The sequence below is a fragment of the Embiotoca jacksoni genome, unplaced genomic scaffold (genome assembly GCF_022577435.1).
Source record: "Embiotoca jacksoni isolate LCO1_2020_lvr unplaced genomic scaffold, fEmbJac1.0.p SCAF_29, whole genome shotgun sequence".
Taxonomy (NCBI): Eukaryota; Metazoa; Chordata; class Actinopteri; family Embiotocidae; genus Embiotoca; species Embiotoca jacksoni.
The window spans coordinates 3,794,441-3,817,635 of NW_027185380.1; the positions used below are offsets into that span (position 1 = coordinate 3,794,441).

The window sequence follows — 23,195 nt, forward strand, 5'->3', positions numbered from 1 at the left end:
ACTGCACTAAACAGTATTTTTTGATATTAACAATGACTCAATTATGTGAATGTCATGTGAAAGGGCTACTAGTAGTGACAAGCAATCACATAACCCCCCCCCCCCCCCCACACACACACACACACCCACCCACCCAGCTCTAAGTGGTGTTTTAGTGTCTTTCAGCTTGTAATTTTGGTTTTATGGCCCACAACTTTGACTTATTTGTTTGTTTGTTTGTTTGTTTTATCTGAGCACAATAAGCCAAAGATGACCACAAATGAAAGCTGATGTTGCCTCGTCTGCTGGTTGTGTAATTTGCTAACGTGTTCGGTGTACTTTGCGCATCCGCCCTCCCTCTCCCTGCTCTCCGCTCCCCCTCCTCCAGGAACACGCCCCAGCTCTCCCCAGGCAGCCTCCACCAGTCAGCAGCCGGGCGACACAGAGCTCCACATGTCTGCGCCGCGAGGTGGCTGGAGGAGGGCGCTCCGTTAAATGTGGACTTTAAAAAATAAATAAAAAAAAAAAAAAGGGCTGTACCTTCTTCCTGCCTACCTTCCCAACAAGACCTGTACGCTGAGAGAAGAGGTGGCACTCTGATCGCGACCGGACGCACGCTCTGGTTCTTTCTGCATGTTTTCTTTCTTACCTGGTTGCCTGTGCGCGCTGCACACTGAGAGGAACATCCGAATTGGAGCCCACTTCCACTGCCCCTTCTGCCGCCAGTTGTCCTGCATGTAACTGAACCTGCAGTCCTCCGAGGGACAGGTGGAGTGCTTTCTGACCCCCGCTGCATCCCGGCTGGTCCTCCGGAGCGCCCGGCTGGAAGAGCAGCCGCCGCGTTCCGCCGAGGATGTCGAACAGGTAAACAGAAACTCCGTCATCTTCTCTTTTTTTTTTTTTTTCTACATCGTCACATTGTGTCAACCATTATGAGTTTATGGTGACCTTATTTCAAAAGGTGTGTTCTTCGTAAATTCAGTGCAACATTCCCGCATAGACTCAAAACTCTGGTGCACTCATTTCTTTGATATCCAAGTTTCTTTAAGGATGGAGCAGTAATTTGACTTTGTATTATTTGACTTAAATTATCAACTTCATTGCATCTAACTTGATTTGACCTCCTGGGATTATGGCTTTGTTGCTTCAGTGAACATCATGTGTTTTACAGAGCAATCTTTCCATGTGCATACATGAGCACACAGCAGCTGAGACACTGTTTAATAGTTTCTGCTGATGGACCATGAACCTGTCTCAACATTCAAATTAATCTTTAATTTGAATTCCTGAATAATCTGTGGATTTGCTCTCATCGTGTCCTCTTGTTGGAGTTTCAGGGTCTCTGGTGATTTCTGTCTCCCTCAACATTTCTTTAACTTGCGTCCTTGTGTTTGTGCCGATGCGCCATCACTCTCGTCTCTAGTGATTTATTATTGTCTCAGGCAACAGGTTCTATTTTCAGTGCTGCTGCTTGTCATCATTATTCTGCATTAACCCTGTAAGAGGGCTTTTGTTAGTATTTAAGTGCCTAAAGCTCTTTTGGCAGCCTGTGAGGATGAAGATGAAAAGCTGGGTTACAGGGTAATGAGTGGTATTAGGTGATGTGCTTTGGTTTAATACCAACGAGACGATACCGCAGCTTATATAAGCTCCACAACATCGATTCTGATAGTTCTGCAAAGGATTTGCCATATTTAATGATTGGAAATAGGTCGCTTGCCCTCCTGGACTCCACTCTCTCCAAAAGCTCTGATCATGCTCTGAATGAAAGGAATTAACAGGGAATAAAGGGTGTAGGAAGAAACCGCGGTTTGTACTGGCGCAGTGGTTTTCCTTTCACATACAGTAGTTTGGCAATCTAAGGTTGTCCTCAAAACAAAAGGTTCGCATTGTATTTATCGTCAAATACTTTCATTAAAGCTAATATTGTCCCCCCCTGTGTGTTAGTGTGTGTGACCACCCAGCAGCCATCGTGCCAGCTGGAGATGGACGAGCATGGTTTACATTCCATTTCAGCTGGCACATAAAGCGGCACATGCCGCCTGTGCGGAGTTAAATCCACTGCCCCATGCGCAGTAAGAAATAACGTGTGTACCAGCAGCATAACGAGTAGAAGTTCACAAAGACGTATTCGTAAATCTAAATGAAAATGTTACTTTACTGTCCACACCAACTCATAAAAAAAAAGTCTGAATTTACCACAACATTCATAGTCCTCCCTGCTGTTTAAATACAATCTACAGCAGGTCAAAGAGAAATCTCCTACTTCATATGCTGCCCGTTTCTTTTTGGACAGGTTTCTACAAATGGAGTGCAGCCCATAACCTTTCAAACCAACAAAGCGTTCTATGCTGAAGTTAGAACAGTGCTTGTTGTGTGGGATGTCTGTATTTCTGCTTCTGGTGGTCTGACTGCAGTTGAGGGGAAAACGGTCAAACCAAGTAGTGGAAATCAGGGATATGTGGATTGCAATCTTTGCATATGATGCCAAGCCGCTCTCAAGCAAAATTGATCAGACGTTGCAAACATCATCCTCATGGAGCAAATTAGCTGAGGTTTTTTTATTTAAATTTCACAGTACCGGAGTTTGAACATTTATTATTATCAGGAACATTAAAGATTTAAAATCCCACTTTGAGGATCTTTAACCAGTTTAGTTTTAGTGACAGCCAAGAAAATGCTCATGTGAGTCATAGTCTGTTTGAAATAGTTTTGTGCTCGTGAGCAGGGTTTCTGAGATGCTGAGCTCTTGATTTGAGGTGAACTCGTCCCAAACCCCAAAACAAAACGTTGTAAAACACAACTGTGCTTTCTACGAGCCAGCAGCTTTGTTGAGTAATGTTTCCTCCAATTCTGTTTAAATAGAGAAGGTGTTTGAGCTGTTTGGTTTGGTATTTCTGTGGTGTTGATGATGTGCTGCTGATGCAGGATCACATCACCAACTCACTCCAGTCAGGGAGGAACCTGTCAGTCTGAAATACTTGATGTTATGCAGACTTGTTTTGTTTGTAAAAAATGTGACTTTGAACCAAAAGAACTCAAATATAAGAATGTCATTATTTTTCCTATCTGACCTACATAATTAAAAATATTGTGTAGATATGAATAACTTAATAATTGCTTGTACACTGAACTTTAAGCAAAAATGATTAATTGATTAGTGAATTAATAAGGCAGTAATTTATTAGCTCTGTTGATAAAGCTGATGATTCCAACCTCTCCATTACGAGAGTTTGCTGTGTTTCTGTGTTCTGTGAAGACTGTATGGGTTGAATGACTTGAGCAATCCATATTTACTTCCTGTTTCACCCCAACCTGAAGGCAACTTCTGCATCACCTCAGAGTGACACCCATCCATCACGTTCTCTGAGTATAGATCTCACCAGGGTAGAACAGTAGGTGTGTTCCCGAAGGTCTAATTTTAGCTATCAGAGGTCATGATGGCACCCAGCTAGCAGCAGCCAGGACAGCATATTGCCCCATTCATCTTAATGACTTCTGTGGGCAGGGCAGCAGTGGATGTTGAGGAAGGACCTGAAAATCCTCTCCTGTGACCTTCTGCAAGTAACGGATGTAGCGCCTCACGCCTGGCAGACGACCCAACTGAGCTCAGCGCCGGACGCTGCCAACTCTAGTAAAACTTTGAAAAAAGAAAAGAAAAAAGGAGAGCAGGAGCGAGTCAGTCTATCAGCCTCTCAAGTACATCAATCTGGCCTCTCCCTCGTGGCCGAGCCACCTTTTATATTTCTTTCACGTTCGTCTTTGCAGAAGCGCTAATTAAATGCATCCAGTATTCAGTAAAAAGACACGCCTACCGGATCAACTTGACCTTGGTTACCAGTTCCAGACATTTAGTGAGCAATACGTGTGTGCTGTGTCATCACTCCACATTCATGATGGTCAGCTTGCCATGTCCAATTTACAAAGACGTGTTTGGGTCGCTGGGATGTGGATTAATTTCTGTCTTAGCAAGCGATTACGGAGGCAGGAAGACACAAACAAAGAGAGAAGGAGAGTGACTTTGGATTGAAATCTAAGGATGGTGCGGAAATCTGTCAGCCGTTGGCGTCGACACCCTTATCCACGTCATCTTCTCCTGGATGGTGATATATGACTAAGGTGACCGCAATCATTATTCACAGGCCGGCCTCCTCTTCACTGGCATCCCTTCCTCCTGGGTCTAATCAAGTGTGTTCTATTATCTGGCAGTAATGATTTGTGGAGGTCTGTGTTACTGTAGCACTTGAAGGATGCCGTATTGCTAAGCTTTCCAAAACAATACCATAACCCGCGTCCATTAGCCATATGGCTTCTACTCCTCGATTTGCTTGATGCACTCGGTGTCCTCGCGGTGCGGCCACGTCGTAAACCTGAGACTCATTTAATAAGATGATTTTTTTGTTTTGTTTTTTTACTTCTTGCAGCAACTGAGAATTATTTACATGATTGATTGTTCTGCCTATTACTTAATCAACTATTAGGTTAATCAGTCAAATTTAATACAAATAAATGCCCATCACAGTTTTCCCAAATTGTTTTTTCCAAGCAGCTCTTTAAAATGATAAAGTCTTCAATTTCCAGTCACATAATACAGAGGAAAGCAGCTATTTGTTCCCTGAAGACTGTATTACAAGAACATATTTTAGATGTTTGCCTGATTTAAATGATTACTTGATGATCAGAGTTGTCTGAATGAATGAATGAATGATTCTGTATTGTCTGTTTAGCTACTCTCTGATCAAGTATTAACAAAAGACCAAGCAAGACAACCACATAAATAACATAACAAAACAATGTATTTTTTATAGCAGTGATACAAAAGTTGTGGTAAAAATATTTAAAAAAAAATTCTGAAATGAGCCACTTTCTGAAGAACAGCAGTTGGTAGATGTAAGGATTGCACTGTTGTATTATGTTTTATGTTTGCTTTCATGTGGAACACTGAAATGAAAACTGTCTGCAGCGCTTCCATTTTAAAGCCTTTTGATTGAAGGTGTTTTGCATCGATCCATATTTATTACCACTGCTGCGTTTGCTGTGTAATTGACTTCTTAACACATAAATCCCGCCCCCCCCCCCTTCCAACTTCCTCTTCTTGCTGGGTCTCTCTCTCTAACTGTCCATCCTCTCCTCCATCTCACCTCTACTCCCCCCCCCCCCAAAAAAAAAAAAAAAAAAAAGAGCAATACGTTTAAAGCATAGAGCAAACAAAGCTGTGGTCCAGGTGGAGGACATGTCTGGAAATTAAACATTATCTCCCATCCAGGCGTGAAGATTGTTTCTGGGTCTTGGTTACTCAGTGGATCGAGGGTGAGGGGTTAAATTCCCATGGGGGTCACTCATGCTGAAAATGTAAGCACTCAGGGTTTTACAAGGTGCTTTTTTCAGTTAGCACTCTTACATCAGCTATTTTATATATATAGTACAATTCACCAGCACCACAAACGTTTGCCTCCAGAATGACTATAAAGTTGAAGACACCTTAAACAAAACCTAAACAGTAGAACCGCATTACTTTTCAGTAGGTACACCTATAAACTGCCATGAGTGGAAGATTTGATGTTGAGTCCGAAGGCACAATCCTGACTTCACTTGTTTTTTTTCAGGGCTTCGGACTACATATCATGGTCCTCGTCAGCAGAATGTTTTCCCATTTTATGATTGAAAATGAACTTGTCTAAAAAAGGAACCTGGACATCTCAATTACTAAACACCCCTTGAAATTCAATTCGTACATATCCTGACATCCATGTCAAGAAATCCCAAACAAACAAGGGTCACTCGCTCTCCCAGTATTTTATGACTCGTCTACACTGTCTGTTGCTCGAAGCTCTGAGCCCACTCCTTCCTACTCACACACATAAGGCTCAGTGAACATATGACACCTGGTCAATGTTTTGTCAAACATTACGCAGAGAAGAGGAACTGGTGCATTTCTTGGGGGCTACTTTACCCCACATTTGGTGCGTTGCTGAGTATTTGTGGGAGCAGGATGGTGTGTATAGGACTGAATCAAAATAACCTTACAGTGTGTGTGTTCTCATGGTAATGACGGAAAATGTGAACCAGTGCAACATTTTGGCTCAGTCACATGTTTTTTTGGGGGGGAAATCGTGGCTACTGTTAGGCTTTAGACTTCCTGGTATTCTGGGGCCTTTTGTTGTAATCCATCTTTTTTATGCTCTGGATTCAGTGTAATATGAGCGGAAACCAACAAAGAACCAGTAACACTGAGCTGGAATCAGTATAGTGACATTCTCAATATCCATTGCTATCTGTAGTCAGTCTTGCGCCGAGTCCAGTGAATGTGAGTTAACATGCCTGAATCTGAGTATTTTAAAGTATTTCATCACCGTGACTCACATTTGAAGCCTGTCATTTTTGCCTCAAGTCCCACATACAGTAGGTGTCTCAAAGGAAACCATTGACAAAAACTCAAATCCTGCGTTCCCCTCTGTCTGAGCTTTTTCATCCTGCCAACTGTCTTGACAAAAAAAAAAAGAAAAGCTAATGTCTATCCGCTCCAGCTGCCTGCAGACAGAAACACTGAGCGGCAATGACAGCGTTTTTTTCTCCTCCCAACTTTAGCTTCTGTTGCATCACGGCTCAATACTCTCTCAACATCAGTCCAGCTGCTGCTGAAATGCAGCCTCAAAAATGAATTATCACAAGCTTTGCTGCCAAACTAAATACAAACATTATTCTGTGTTATACTTCCAGCAGCGAGCTGATTTACCCAATGGCAGAGTAATGACATCTGTAAGCTAAGTGAGAGATATGTTCATCAAATTTTGCAGTGCTTCCTTGGGGCAATTCAGAAATGTTTGTGTTCTCCATGCTGAGAAGAGGTGAATTTCAGAGGTTTTTTTTCTGACATTAGTATTTTGTACAAACAAAGAAAAGCTAGTTTATGCTGAGAAAAAGTAGGTTTCCTTTCGGTTTGAACATGTGTTTTTTTTTTGTTTTTTTTTATGGCTTGTCTAATTAGATCTGTCCCTGCAGAGCACCCTTACATCTGAAGCTTGGATTGACCACACTGTACATGGGTTTAATGACTGTCAGTGCCTTTGTCTTTACATATAATCAGGGATCAGGGTGTGATCCTCAATTCTCCGCACCTATCTGCTCCTATCAATTAGAGCTTTAATGGGGGAGGTGCTTTCAGTGTTACCATGACAACCAATGTCGTTGGCAGTGCATTGGATCCCCTGTAGGGTTGTGGATGGAGCGCTTGCAGGTATCACTGCACAGGGCCTTTTAAAGATTTAAAATCTTCACAGCCTACAGACAAAAAACAATAAGCATGAAATACTTGTGCTCATGTTGGCAGATTGTGCTGTTCATGGACTCAGTTTCTCTTCAGCTGCTTGGTTTGCGTGAGTTGCTGAGCCTGTTGTGAATGTTAACGGATAGATTTGACAATTTAAGGATGTTGTGCAAGTGTCTAGCAGGCAAAAGTAGTAATTTACTGAAAGCAAGCCCAGCACTTCTACCCACACTTCTACCAGCAGCTTTTAGATACTATCATGAAAATGTCTAATTAGACATCATACTCTTCTATAACACACTTTTATGAGCAGTCATGCTCTGATTTCTCAAAACGTTTTATCATCATGATAAATCATTGAAATGAAATGTCAAGAAATGTTGACTCAAAAATTGCCGTTGAAAATGCAGCAATCGTGCTCAGTATTTAGTCTGGGTTTGTGGACCTTGGGCGAGTTTACATTTTACAGGATGATTTCTGCATCTTTGGTCTATATATAGTACTGGAAGCTTAAATTGAACTGCTTTTTGGCCAACTAAAAGTAAGTTGAGGTTTCTGTATTTTGAAATAGGAGTATTCAGAAATAAACTCCTCGCAGGGTTAGAGCTTTACTGTCCTTTTCTCTCTCTGCTATCCTCTCACCCCAACCGGGGGAGGCAGATGCTCCGCCCACCTCTGAGTCTGGTTCTGTTAACAGATGCTCCGCCCACCTCTGAGCCTGGTTCTGTCGGAGGTTTCTTCCTGTTAAAGGGAGTTTTTCCTTCCCTCTGTTGGAGGTTTTTCTCCCTTAAAGAGGAGTTTTTTTTCCCTCCTAGCTTATGTGGGAATTGTTGAATTGTTGTGTTTCTCTGCTTAATGTTGTAAAGTTCAACTGTAACAACTTTAATGTGTTAAGTGCCATGAAATAACCTGTGTTGTGATTTGGCGCTTTATAAATAAAATTGAATCGAATTGAATTGAATTTAGAGTTTAGCCCAACGACATGCATGTTGGGAGGATTGGTGATTCCAAACTGTCAGGAAGTGTGAACGTGAGTGTGAATGGTTGTTTGTTCTGTGATGGACCAACAACCTGCTCAGACCTACATTATTGTCTAAAATGGTATCAAGTCAGGGCAAAGGTTTTTTTTAGGTAGTTTTTTATGTTACTGTTGCTCCTGCTTGTTAATGAATTATTTTCTTCACTTTTTAAACTTCCATTTTTGTCACAGTTGCTTGTTGGTGGTTGAGATGAGCTGTGGCATCTTTGGGAGACTTCTGTTTTACAAAAAAGTTTGGATGCTGTGTAAAATGTAAATTAAAACCAAATTCAATGATTTACAAATCACATAAACCCATATTTAATTGAAAATAGATCAAAGAGAACATTTTGAAAATGATAAATTGTATTGTTTTATGAAAAATATAATCTCATTTTTAATTTCATGCCAGCAACACATTTCCCCAAAATTGGGAAGGGTGCATAAAAAAACAACAACAACAAAAAAAAACCTGGCAAAGTTGTGTAATTGTTAAATAAAAAAAAACATCTGGTGGAACATCTCACAACTAGATGAACTGTTAGCCGGTCAGTAACATGATTGAGTATAAAAAGAGCATCTCAGAAAGGCAGAGTCTCTCAGCAGTGAAGATGGGGAGAGGTTCATAAGACTGTGTGGTGAAATAGTGCAACAATCTAATGATAATGTCCCTTGATTTAAAATTGCAAATATTTTGGGGATTTCATCATCTACGGTTCATAATATCATTAAAAGATTCAGAGAATCTGGAGAAATCTCTGAACACAAGGGACAAGGCTGGAAACCAATATTGGATGGTGGTGATCTTCGGGCCCTCAGGCAGCACTGCATTAAAAACACACTATTCTGGAGTGGAAATCACTGCATGGGCTCAGGAACACTTGTGAAAACCATCATCTATGAACACAGTTCATCGATGCGTCCACAAATGCAGGTTGAAATCTACCATGCAGAGAAGAAACCACCAGCGTGTATGGTGTCATCTGTTTTGTGCTGAACTTTATAATTTTGCTTCAAACTAATAATTTCCCTGGCATGGAGTAATCGATTTTTTTGTGATTCGGATTAAAAAATATATATAACAAAAAAAAAAAAACATCATGCTTTGGTCCGACAGGCTTGCAACACAGTTTTTAGATGAAATATCAGACACGAGCTAAACAGAGCATTTGTGAAGAATTACAGCCTGGCAGTAGGCAAAACTTAGAACAGTGTTTACATATTTTAATGTAGAAAGGTAGCTTCCAGAAAATATCATTGAAATATACAATGTGACTTTTTTTAGTGGCTAAAATTCGAACTATGGCTCCAAAAAGAAATCCTCTTAGAAGAAGTGTGTGGCCACATTTTTGTGGACAGTGACGCTGATGAGCAGAAATTTGAACTTTCTTTTGTGAGAGAGAAAAACACCACCAGCCTCCGTCTATCTGTGCTGAGTTATGGGTCTGCTTCATCTGATGGAGCACTTCGTCTCCTGCCCAGCCTTGTTTTCAAGTATTCTTTTCACTTAAGCCCGATCGATCGCCGTTGCCAAGTGTTAATGATGAGTCACACTATTAAATGTGATGACCTGCGGCCATATTCTATTACCTTGCTTTCTTGCACAGGCAGATTCCTGTAATTAAGGTTCAAGTAGATGCAGTCGGAGAAGCAGGTTGTAGCCAAAACTCAATCATATTTAGCCTTCACACGCCACCAAAGAAGAAATGCTCAGCATAGATTAAAAGTTTTACTGCTTTATTGGCTTCTGTCACCTGAGAAGATTAATGTTTACTTTAAAATGATGGTGAGATAAAATACTGCTGTACGAGTGGCAGCATAATCAATTACTGAAATTTACCAGCCTCCTTAATTCTCACTGTTCTCATTTTTCGATGACATTTGTTGGGAATATGTGACGGAAGATCCAATGTGGAGGTCTCTGGTCAAACCGAGGAGTATCTATGCTCATTAATAAAATAATGTGACATAGTGGGATGTGACAGTGTTGTGTAATAAAAGGCTCCCTGAACTCTTGGCAGTCTGTGCTTAAACTGTCAAAAGTGTAAAAAAAAAAATGCACCAGAGCAGATGGGTGGTCTTTTTCAACTTTTATCAGCCTTATGTCAGAGGTCAGTGAATGTGTTTAGATTGGCTGCCACAGGGATAATAAAACCACAGGATAGAGACACTTCTGCTGCTCATATGAGTCGTCTCAGATGGTCCCAGAGTGACTTTCATTTACGTCAAGCTGAATTATTCACACAATAAAAGTGAATTAAACATTGGCACCAAACTCAGTGATATCTGGCTTGTATCAGTTTGAGTTCTCTTTAGATGAAAACAGTACATTCTTCCCCCTGACAAACTATATATGTTTCAAGGCAAGGGTCTCACACCGCTTGCCCGCGACCAGTAGCTGGTTACCCGTTTCTGAGTAGCTGGCTGAAAGTTTGAACCACATGTACATCAATTTGATAATACAAAGTCATTTGGTGAATCTGTTTCAATTCCTGTCCAATCAAATTCACAGACATCCAATCAATATTTCCGAGCAGGTGTCAATTTTGGTCACACCAGAGACGCAGTAACATCAGGGGATGTTATCTGGCTTGCAAGCACGCAATGGATTTGAAAAAGGCTGCGGATAGTCAGTACGTTAAAAGGCAAAAATACTCGAGCAATATTACACGAGAGGGTGTTCTTTAACGTCATCGTTGGCACTTTAGTGATGCGGTCAGGACCGAGGCGATTGATCAGTGATGCTTATATATGTGATGTTTGTATATAATATATATAGATATATACTGTACTGTATATATATATATATATATATATATATATATATATATATGTTGACTGTGTTTCTGGGTTTGTTTGTACATCATATATATACATATATAATGTACTGTATATACTGTGCATTTTATATTTTATATTTATATTTTTTTACTGCTATTTACTGCTATTTTATTGCTTTTCTATTATTCTATTCTATTCTATTCAATTATTTTATTCTATTATTTCTATTATTATCTTATTGCTTCTGTATGCTGCTGTAGCGAAAAAAAAATTTCCTCTCGGGGATTAATAAAGTAAATACTTACCTACCTACCTACCTTATGGTCTGGACCTCATCACTGTTGTGACAATAATGACGTTAAAACACCCTCCAGTGTAATATTGCGATAATACAACAAGTTACCAAATAAATAAAACATTTAATCTAAATGTTTTCATATTGTGGAGAAATTCACTCTCAAAATATAAAACATTTTGTTAGTGTGACCTCCGTTTCCATGGCAACACATGGGGTATGACTAAGAACTGGAAAAACAATCAGTCGCGTCAGTAGACTGTTAAGTAACGTATGTAATGTTTCCTACTCCAGGACCCTTAGCAACCACCTAGCAACAGAGAGGAGTTCTCGTTTCCAACTGAATTTAATAGAACTATAACAAGTAGAAACTACATTATATTACATAGTATATGAAATTCAATTCTAATTCTACATTCCCATTGAGGAGGTGGAGTGATATTTGTAGTGATGAGCAGGGGTGTGATGTCATCATGATTTAAGCATGATCCAAATGTTCAGTTGACCAATCAGATCTCTGGGTCGGAACTACTTGTATGATATTTTACAAAGAATGGGAAACAGAGTTTTTTTTTTTAATTTTTTTTTTTTAACAAATGTAAATAACAAGTGTGTGTGTTTAATTTGCGGAGCGCTTGTGTCAGTCAGTAAGATATTTAACGTCGCGGCCACTTCACCAAAGTTCACAGCAATTTTTCATGGCAGAGCCATCTCTGTTTACCAAACCGACAAAGAAGGCCAGCATAGCAACAGAGGCTTCGTTTGAAATGGTGCACATACTAACAAAGCACAAAAAGCCCTTCACCGATGGCGGGAATGACTGCGCTGGCTGAAATGCTCTTCAAGGACCATAAAAGTAAGACAAACATTATGTCTGCTATTGCCGATGTTGTTGCTAACACTACAGCGAAGGAGAGAGTGCCTTCTCCACACCTCTTAATCATGGCCCCAGCTCAGAGAGAAAACCCACAAAATAGAACCGGAGTGGGTAATTTGCACGCTCGCTGCCTTCCTTGGATGTGGTAGATGCTTCTCAGGCTCCCTCTCTGCAATCGAACCCTGATTCTGCTTTTACCTGTGGTCACCAAAGTACCACCGAAAGTTGATGAGGCGGACATTCGAATGAGATGTCGCCGCCGCGCAGGGCCGGCGATCGGCTCGAGGTTATCTAGAGTCACCAAAGCGGCCGGGGCGCCCCGAGAGGCACCCGGCATGGGGGTTGGGTCTGATAAATGCACGCATCCCCGGAGGTCAGCGCTCCTTTGCATGTATTAGCTCTAGAAGAGCCACAGTTATCCAAGTAACGTTAGAGCGATCAAAGGAACCGTAACTGATTTAATAAGCCATTCGCGGTTTCACCGTACCGGCCGTGTGTACTTCGAAGGCTTAATCTTTGAGACAAGCATATGCTACTGGCAGGATCAAGCCGGTAGCCCCGGACCCCCCGTGCAGCGGTGGACGCCCGCCTGGGCACGCAGAGGACAACTACAAGGGCCCCCATCAGGTCTCCGGCAAGCGGCGGAGCTCCAGAGGGCAAAGCATGGGAGGCATAAAGAGGGGAAACATCAAAGAGCAGGGTGGGTTCAGGCTGGAGCTCAGGTCCTGCTGGTGCTCCGGAAGGGTTTGAGAAATGGGTAAGCAGGAGTAAGATACACTCTTTCTGTCCCTGCTGATAAAATCAAGGCTTTCAAGGAATCAATATCACCCTGTGGTTAGATGCCGAGTGGCTGCTTGATCTTGCGTTCCCAACTGAGAAACAGAATCAGAAACTGGGTGGAAGTGATGTGAGAGAGTGATTTGTGGGCAGACAGGTAAAGTAAGTAATTCACATTATTTTGTTTTCTATGACAGATGTGAGTAGTTTGAGCTTCATCAATTGAAAAAGGAAAGAAAAAGTATCAATTTGTTATTTATCACATCAATGAAGTTTGTTCTGCTGTTTTGGGTGGAGCTAAGCAATGTGAATATGTTTTTTTTTAAATTTGTATTATGGCTGTATTTCCTTATGTTACAGTGGAGATAGAAACATTTGGAAAGATAGATGAAATATGGCAGAATGTCAGACTACAGAGATACAAGTCTCTCATCAGTGGACTTTAGTCATTTGAAATGTGTGTTCATATCTTAAATGACTATTAAAAAGTGCTTCTTTTTGTTTGACAGCAACAAATGATCGATGAAAGGAAATGGGATGCTGTGGTTCATGGTTGCAACCTTAACCTCCAGCTCATCACGAGCCCTTCAGAGTGATTCAGGGCTGTGGTGATATTGGCGTAATCGCCAGGCCGCATTACTACAACTCCCTAATTATCGGGTTGCCCATACACAGTTTTAACATTTGAAAATGGAGACGATATGATTAATCAAAGTTAATCGGTTGAACGAGGCTAATGGGCATGCTACAGTATAGACACAACAACAAGTTCTTTCCGGGGTTGGGTTTGGTGTCCGAAGTAGAACACATTAAGATTAGTATTTAGCCAGTCACTAAAAATCAGTCCTTGTCTCAAGGACACTTTGCTGCTTTAGCCTTGATTGATGCTCAGTTGCAGGTTCTCATTAGAGTAACTTGTGCAGTGCCAGTTCAAAAAAGCCTGTTTGAACGGGACAGCAGGGAACGAAAAACTATGCACATCCTTTCCTTTTTATTTTACCCATACTATTATCACTCTGGTTCTTTAGTAATACTCTTATTGCTTCTTTGAATGTTTGTATTTTAAATATAACAAAATGTTTGTTTTTTACAGCAGTAACAGAAATGTTTACAACAGAAATGTCACTATAGACTCAAAAATATCTCACTAATATTTTTGTCAAGGTACCCGTAGAGGGTGCAGGACTGTCCCACTCGAAGAACTGCAGACGAGTTTGAAAGTTATACAAAAAGCCACTAATAGAATATAAATACGTTTACATCCATCCAATAATGGCCTGTGTAATTTGTTTATATGATTCTTGGGCAGCTATGTTGAATGAAATGTTTAGTTGGTTTGTCTGGTTTGTTAAAAAAATTGTTTTTACATTTAGCTGTTACCATATGATGCAGTTAGTTTGAAGATCAGTTCACAGTGAATGAAATCATTATTTTAATGGCTTGATTTAATGGTGTTTTTTTTTTCTTTACCATCAAATAAAACTTAATTCAATGTTTCCCAAATGTGTTTTTTAAAATAAATTGTAATTTTTGATTAAACTGTATTATTTAAACAATTAATTTTGGTTAAATATTGTTGTGTGACAGAAGCATATTACATTTTAACATCACCTATAATTTAAATCAATGTCTTGTGCTCTAAACATGTCTCAATGTTGGTGAGCTTGATAGGTACATGTACCCCTGTTTTTTAAATCACAATGAGATTCCTTCCAACAGTGAGTTCTTTAGTAATGGACGCAGCTTTCCCGTTTATCAAACCTTTCCATGTATGGTTGGACGGTAGTTATAAATTCTTTCTTTCAGAAATACAAAAAAAATGTCCTTCCAATAAAAGTAAAAGTGGAGTTAAGCAGGTGATCATTTGATCATTTGGGAGTTAATTTTAAAAGGAACTCTTATTTAATTTGAAGTTGTTGGTGTAATTCCCAGAATTTTGAGGCTGGTAGTGTATTTTCCATGTCTAAATCAGCAATGCTTCTTTTCCTGAGTGCTCACTGGAAAAAGTCTAGAACACTAAAATATTCCTCTTTTCAAAAACACGGCCAACTCTTGCCGGATTCCGCTTTTCTGAAACATGGGAAATCCACAGCAAAAAAGTACTTTACACAATCTGTTGAAATTCAGAATAGAGAAAAAGGTGGAAACGTTTGTGTGCCCTCAGGACAAGACTTTCACCTCCGAATCACATACAATAGAGCAAGAGGCTTCGTCACAGGATAAAATGAGGTGAAAATGTGTTTCAAGTCGAGGTACTGAACATCCTCTGGGATGTTACCTAGATTTTTTTTTTATCTGCACAGAGCTGTTGCCATGCTTGCCATTATCTCTGATTCAGGACTGTTGCTCTATTGACCTTGGGAGAACAGAGGAAGATCGGATATATGATCTGGCAACCTCTGAACAAGCACTTACACAATCACCTGGAGATGGCCGGCCCGGATGCTGCTCTTCTTGGGGAAGTTCTGTGGTAAATTTCTTGAGATCTTTGTGGCTGCAATTATACGTGTTGGGAGAAATGCATCCAGGCCACAGTTCTCATTCTTCAGCACAGTTTTGCCGAGTCTCCTCTTTATTTTTGTCTCACCTGCACAAAGTACAGCAATGAGCCTTTCCCTCGTTTCTCTTCCTTCAGCACACATATCACCTGGTGTTAATTTACAACTAAATAGGTCGAAGATGTATTAATATACACACAGTATATTAAGATCATTATTTATATGCCAGAATTTGAGTCTCTGATAACACAATCACTCGGAGCCAGAGTGTGCAAGAAAAAGATTAAAAGCTAAAAAAAAAGCTAAACTGGAAGTCATGAACTGATGTTCATCAAACAAAGACATTTATACCAGTTACTGGTTGGGGTTTTATCTTTCTCTTGCTCCGTGCACAACACGGCACTGTGCTCCATATGCATGCAAGAGCATTGATGAAGTGTTGCAGAGACGGTCGTCTTTCTGGCAGACCTACCATTTCTGCAGAGAATTTCTGAAGCTCTGTTAGAGTGAACGTCTAGCTCCTGCCCAACTTCCTAACCAAGACTGCTTCCAAACTTCTTCAGTTTCACAATTACTGAGGCCCCTTTGCTCCAGGGAACACTGAAAGCTTTAGAAGTGGTTTAATACTCTTGCACTGGTCTACGCCTCGCCACAATCCTTCAGAGAGCTACAGAGTTCCTGGGTCTTGATTGCTTGGGTTTTGTCCTGCAACGTAGTGTGACGCTTCTTAAGGATGCGTTAAGGAAACAGGATTTTGGTGTTCCAAAGCAAAGGGTCTGAATACTTTTTTTATAAATGAGAGGTTTTAGATTATGATTTTTAGTTTAAAACAAAAAAACAACAAAAACCTTTTCACTTCACTGTTTTGGGAAACTCCCCTTGCAAAAAAAAAAAAAAAAAAAAGGGTTTTGATCGATGCTCAGATCAACTTTAAAAATCTCATGCAGCGCCTTTGAACACTACCTCCTAAACGTTAACGTGTAGACGTTATGGTGGTGGGTCGGTGGAACAGAAAGCAGGAAATAATACAAAATACCACCTTTTTATGCTTTTGGAGATGGGAGAGATTGTATGGACATGAAGTGGGGGGTGAAGGCTCGGACTGGAGATGAAAGTGACAAGGCTATCCATTCTGAAAACGACACTGAGAGGCCAGATCAGTGCAGCAAAAAGATGGATGACTGTCTCCACCTTCAGTAGTGACCTCGGGGAGAGGCCACTGACGAGGCACATCACTCTTCTTTGATGAGATTTTCTTAAAGCAGCAATATGCATGACTTTAATGTAAAAAAAAAAATAGACCCATTCTACCAAGCTGAATCACAAAGCTGGGCTCCAGTAGCAATTCATATTTATTTTCCTCCAAAAGAACTTGTCCTTATTTCCAAAATTTGTGTTGAGTGCATTATCACCCATGAGAAAAAAAAATATCCACGCACGTGGACCACAAGTGACTACATCCTAAACAGAAGTGACAGGGCAGTTAGTTTGGAGAGTGCGCTGCATTCATTTAGCATCAATGATAAAGGGTTCCATGAATTTGATCAGATGGTGAAGTTGAGATTTAAATGGGACTTTAACTTTGATGAACTTGCTGAACACATATTTCAGGAAGTAGAGACCCCTTCCCTTTTTACACACTTTATTGTATTGTTGGTATAATTTTAAATGAATCAACCTGACATTTATTCTCTGTAATTATGGATTATTGAGGTCAGATTGATGGAAAACGTCTGTTTTAATTTATTTATATATAAAGACTCGGAAGTGTACAAAAAGTACTTTTAGTACGTTTTTTTTTTTTTTTTTTTTAATTTTTAATTTTTTTTTTACTGAAGTGACTATAACAGTACGGTAGCGATGCACTTGTCAACATTACGGGTCCACAAGTACAATTATATAGTTGCCATGGCGATGACAGAGTGCTATTTTCTAGTCATGAGCACGGTGTGATGTCATGCTGATTTGAGCACGTTCCAAATGTTCAGTTGACCAATCAGATCTCTGCGTCAGAACTGCTTGTTGTAGAGTAACGCATATTTGAATCAATATGTTTACTGCACACATAAAACATACTGGGACAACAAATGGTCTTGTATATATCAAATTATTTTACTTTCATTCTGTTGCTTTTGCAACATGATTATTATGTTCCACGGTGAGCACCTACAGTCCCTGTGGTATGATCCTTTCCACTCCACTGATCTGGCACCTTCACACTCCACATAATGAACTCACCTGTGACTCTGCTAATTTACGCTTGTGGGTGTGAAATCTGCACCGCTTGTGTTGCATCATTTAAATTATTGCACCATGCTCCCTATGAATTTGGGGATGTAACTTCAACTTTGTTACAATTGCAACAGCCGTTAGAGAAGTGATGTTAGCTTCATTGCTAAATGTTCCATCTCTTTCTGTTTGTTTGTGTGTATTTTTCCCTCTTTGAAAACAATGTACGTATGTGTGCATGGACAGCACCTTGTCTGAGGTGAACACGTTATCTGTCTTTGGCCAACAGTCAGCTGGTGGCAAGATGGTGCACACCAACTTTTATAAGCTGGCAGCTGGACTTGTTTCTTTTGGATAATGATTGTATTGTCCCCAACAGAAGCTTAGCTGAAAGTATTTGCAGCATAAAGTAAATCTTTCCAAATAAAACTCCCTTTATTAGCAAACATAATTCCTCATTTACAGTCACCAAAGCTCTGCTACTTCTTCTCCCTTCGGCAAAACAAACTCCATGCACCAGAGGAAACTGGAACAGGCGCTAAACTGACCTCCTGCAGTCTGAACCTGTCACTCGTTAAAATGAAAAATACCATAAAGGAGACCTCAAACTTTACAGCAGCTGAAATTCTATAATAGGCAAGAATGGGACAACATTCCACTTTCAAAACTCCAACAACCGGTCTCCTCAGTCCCTAAATGTTTATAGAGTATTGTTAGCAGAAGATGGGCTGCAAAACCATGTTAAACATGCCCTGTCCCAACTTTTTGAAAAGTCTATTGGCGTCAAATTAAAAATGAGCACATCTTTCTCTTAAAACAGTAAAATGTATCTGTTAATATGTTGTCTTTGGTCAAGTTTAATTAAATATGGGTTTACAGGATTTGCAAATCATTGCCTTCTGTATTTATCTACATTTTACACAGCATCCCAACTTTTTTGGAAACAGGGTTGTAGTTAACCAAATCTCTTTATGCTTTGGCGGGGCACTTTCATGCCATACACATACACACACCTTTCGAGATTCTATTCAAGTTGCAATAATTAGAATCAGTAAATTGTGCACAGGCTCATTGTTGCAAGTTACATCATGCTGAAACCCAAATAATCTAATCTGGCCAGAATTAGACGGAGAAAAAACTTCTGTGTACGAGCTGAAGTGTCGGCTGCACAGCAGCTGCTGAGGATAATGGTTTTTCGAAGATGACTCATGTTATCCCATAACTGCTGTCCATGGTGCTGAATCAGCCTCCCTGCTGGATTCCACTGCACACTGACACACAATGAGGGGATAAGAGCTGAGGGCAGCGTGCTCACTGGCTTTTTGTCAAAATAATGGGTTTTGCTGTTTAAGAAAATTAATGTGATGATTCTCTGCTTATCTCTGTTGACAGAAAGGTATTTATACAGTCAAGGAAAACTTGTCTTAATCCAAACTCAGGAGTGCACTACCATTGCTGGGGAAATGGTTGTCAATTTTGCACATAGCAGGGTATAGCTGCAATGGGTGCCCTGTTTTATTAATAGTAATTAATAATTAAATTAGCATGTCGCCATTTTTTTTTCTTCTAATTATTGAGATAAGCAGCATTTGTTCCACATTTTATTTTAAGAAAAGACTTGTCCGTGTACTGATAGTTCAGCCAGTTCAATATATTACTTTTTTGCAGAGATGTTGGTATCGGTGTTTTCACTAATAAGACAAAAAAATACTGCCTAATATCCTGTTTACGTGCCACTACAACATCTGCGATCTGCTACAGCATGAACCTCTGAAGGTGTCTTGTAATGTGTTGCACCAAAATGTTAGCAGAGGATTCACAGTGGTGAAGCCCAGTGTCGGCTGATGTGTGATCTAAGAAATCTGAACAAAGATGGTCTGTTTATGGAAGACAAGAATACAATTTACAGATATATAATTTTCAGAGTTAAAAAAAAAAAATCAATATCAGCCCAAAAGGTACAGTACTTGCCATGAGTCATTACAAAACATGTATGCAATAGAACAGTATTTAGGACCAGTACAAACTACAGAAAATGAATTTCTACCTTGAATAATTATACTGGTGAGCCTTTCTTCTCTGTGCCCTCAGCAGGAAGAGGATGTTCTACATATATCTGTTCACATGTGACACAGTCTGCACATAAAGCATGCAGTTCTAATATGGTTGCAGGAGTGTCACAAAACAAATAGATGACAACCAGGCTCTGGGTTATGAGGCAGAGTTAATGTGACCGCTGTGGTCACTGGATGCGTTTGACACGAGTGGCCATGTAAAGATGAGCTTCTGTGAAAGAGCAGTACCCCATTTATTTTATTTCCTTTTTTGTTTTTTTTAATTATTTTATTTTTAACAAAAATGGTCATGTTTTATGAAGCTAAATTGATTTGATATTATTTAATGGCCCATAGCTCAGGTTGTGGGCGCAGAGGATCCAATTAGAATGTGTGTAACACAGGCCTGTACAATAACACACCATAGATCATATGATGCCCACATGTATAACTCCTTCTGCACTTTTATTTCCCACTGGATGTCTGGAGGACGGACCACCCAGTTGAAAAATAAAATATGCTTGGTATATTTTTTGCAGCATACCTTACTATGTTTTTTTTTATACTTCAACACTTAAAATGATCATACTTCAAGTTTTGTTATAATAAAACTACTTAACTAGCATTAAACATACCTAAAGATGCACTTAAGGCATGCTTTAATAGATTCAAAATAGATTTTCCTGTATTTTTGGGTACTTTTGCTGAACAATATATTAGACGAGAGTTCAAATATACTCACAGCATCGGAAGTATAATTTTGCAATGTTACCAAAGGTGTGCTGACATTGAACTTCTAATGTATTACCAATATATTCTGAAAACAAAATAAACGTACTTAAAATATAGGGTAAGTGTATTTCAAGCAAATTTTTTACGGCATTGAAATTATAATGATATCATGTTTGAAATAATAACGTATACTTTCTGTTGTATTTTCAATATACTTTAATCAACTAGAAATAAGTGAACTTGTGTTGTGGTAAGTGGCATTTATTTAAGTTGAATTTATTGTATTCTAATTTTATACTTGAATATACTACAATTAACTTTGAATATACTGAAATTGTATTTGATGTATATGTTTTGATACTATTAACTACGACAATTGGACAGTAATTATTGTGCTTACTAGCAGTATACTACTAGTTTATCTTCCATGAGGGACGAGCGAGTACATCATCATTTGTATCTGTCAATGATGTCAACATTAAAGTCGGAGGACAGAACAATGTCTGGGGTGTTGAACCTTTATGTGAGTTGGACCCTCGACTGACTGAACAAGATTCAAAATAATGCAACATGTCATTAAAATCGTAAAAGGCAAACCAAGGGGTGCAATACGTGTGTTAAAATCACCTCAACTCAAGACACCGAGGAATAATAAAAACAGAAAGCTCAGAGAGTTCCTGAATGAAACCAGAGTTCGGTTTTGGTGGTCTGCAGATTCAAACTCAGAGTAGTGGGGTCTTGTGATTTCCCAAAATGAGGACAAATTATAACATAATTTGCAATTTGCATATTTGCAAAAAAAAATAAGCTACCTTTCAAGGCCAAAACACACAGAATGGCCGCTCCCGTTGTTTTCTATGTGAACCCGAGCGCGATCACACGTGAATGCAGACAGTTCACGCCACTGAACTGCAGCTCATCTTCACTCCGACCTCCCGACCTCTACGCTCTGCTGCTCTGCACCTGGCCGCTCCACTTCCTCACCTCTCTGCTGCAGGTTTCCTCCAGAGAAAACACTTTATGTACCTCACGGCTCCCGTTTCACTTTATCTTCTACTCTGCTGCTGTTGCAGCTTGACTTCCTCACCTCTCTGTGCCGCAGTCTCACAGTGGATGAGGGGAGAAGAGTTAAAAAAGCAGAAAAATATCCCGAGCCGTACGCCCTGCAAGGCCGTAATGACAATGACAATGGTCATCTTATCCTTTACATCTTATCCTTTATATATTATCCTTTATATCTTATCCTTTACATCTTATCCTTTATATCTTATCCTGTGTGGGTTTTTTGTGTCATCATTCTATGCACTGGACAGATCACCAGTCTATCACAAACACTATCACAGGTAAAACATGGCAGTTGAAGAAAATAAAATAAAAGAATGAATTGTACAACAAGTAGCTCCGCCCCAGAGATCTGATTGGTCCACTGAACATTTGGAACGTGACATCACACCCTGCTCATCACTAGAGAATATCACTCCGCCTCCTCAATGGGGATATAGAATTAGAATATAATTTTATGTAAAATGCAATATAATGTTGTTTTTACTTGTTATAGGTTTATTAAATGACCCATTTGGTGAAATCGGGTCTCTTTTGGTTATTTGTCGCCTCGAGCACCCGTACCGTAACACCACGGATCGACACAGACTGTGCCCCAAAAATCGTAATACAAAAATATAGATGAGATGTGATTGGAGAAAGGAGTGCAGCTGGCCTGTTTAGGGACCTGAAAGCAGGTGAGGTGGGTGTGGCCAGCAGGTAGCAGCAGGGAAAGAGAGACAAACCCTTGCTGTGGTCCAAATGGCAGACTTATGATGAAGTAGTATGTTCCGATTGTACTACATGCAACAGGCTGCAGTCCCTACTAACAGTAAAAAGAAAGAATATTTGATTCGGAGTGAAGGGAAAGACGGAGGTGAACGCAAGGAGAAACAGGGCAGACAAAGACCTTCAACATAAAACAGGAAACGAACAGAAAACAAGCTCAAAACTTGTCAAAAGTAACCTCCAAACTAAAACAGTGTTCAAACCGAGATAAAGAAATCAAATTATACGAGATCATGACACTTGTCCGTTATCATTTTAGATGTTTCTTTAAAAAGGGATACAGAGCTGACAGGATCTCACCTTTCCTTTTAAAGGTCCAATATTACATAAAATCACATTTCCATTTCTTTTTTGATTATAAAGCAGGTCTAGTTCCGATATAAATGATGGTAAAGTGTCAAAACACTTAGTCCATGGAGAAATGCACACTGTACATGTTTAGGATTTCTGCAGTTTGCTCGAGCTATTTGGACCTCTGTTTGTTTGTGTTCGTGTCGTATGTCTGTCATGGAGCTAGAAGCTAGAAAACGGGGGAATTTGTTGTGGTGGGCTGTGGGATGTGTGTGTCACCCAGAAACACGTCAAACAATCAGTTATTGACGTCAAGGCACCATAAAGAAACAGATAGAAATGTAACAACCAGAGATGACTCCAACGGCAATTTATGTACTTGTTGGGATTAATGCACACATTGTCAAGCAATAAAAACAAATGTGCCCGAAAGCCGAGCGCACGCCGTCATAAAAAGTCCTCCGGTGAGTCGTTCTGCAGCTTCTTCAGGAGTCGCTCAGTCCCAGCGTGCTACTGCTGATTTGACGGGAGAGAGTCAACAGCCACCTACAAGCACCTGTGCCAATT

At 39.9% G+C, this 23,195-nt stretch overlaps 1 protein-coding gene across 2 annotated transcripts in view; it reads left to right on the forward strand.

The window, feature by feature from the left end:
* Nucleotides 1–425: 425 nt before the first annotated feature.
* The window catches only part of LOC138205675 (heparan sulfate glucosamine 3-O-sulfotransferase 5), a 64,321-nt gene continuing 41,551 nt past the window's right edge, over nt 426–23,195 (forward strand). For both annotated transcript variants that reach the window (XM_069161809.1, XM_069161808.1), the window contains exon 1: nt 426–843. The gene's annotated coding sequence lies outside the window, so the exon portion shown is untranslated. The remainder of the gene's footprint in view (nt 844–23,195) is intronic.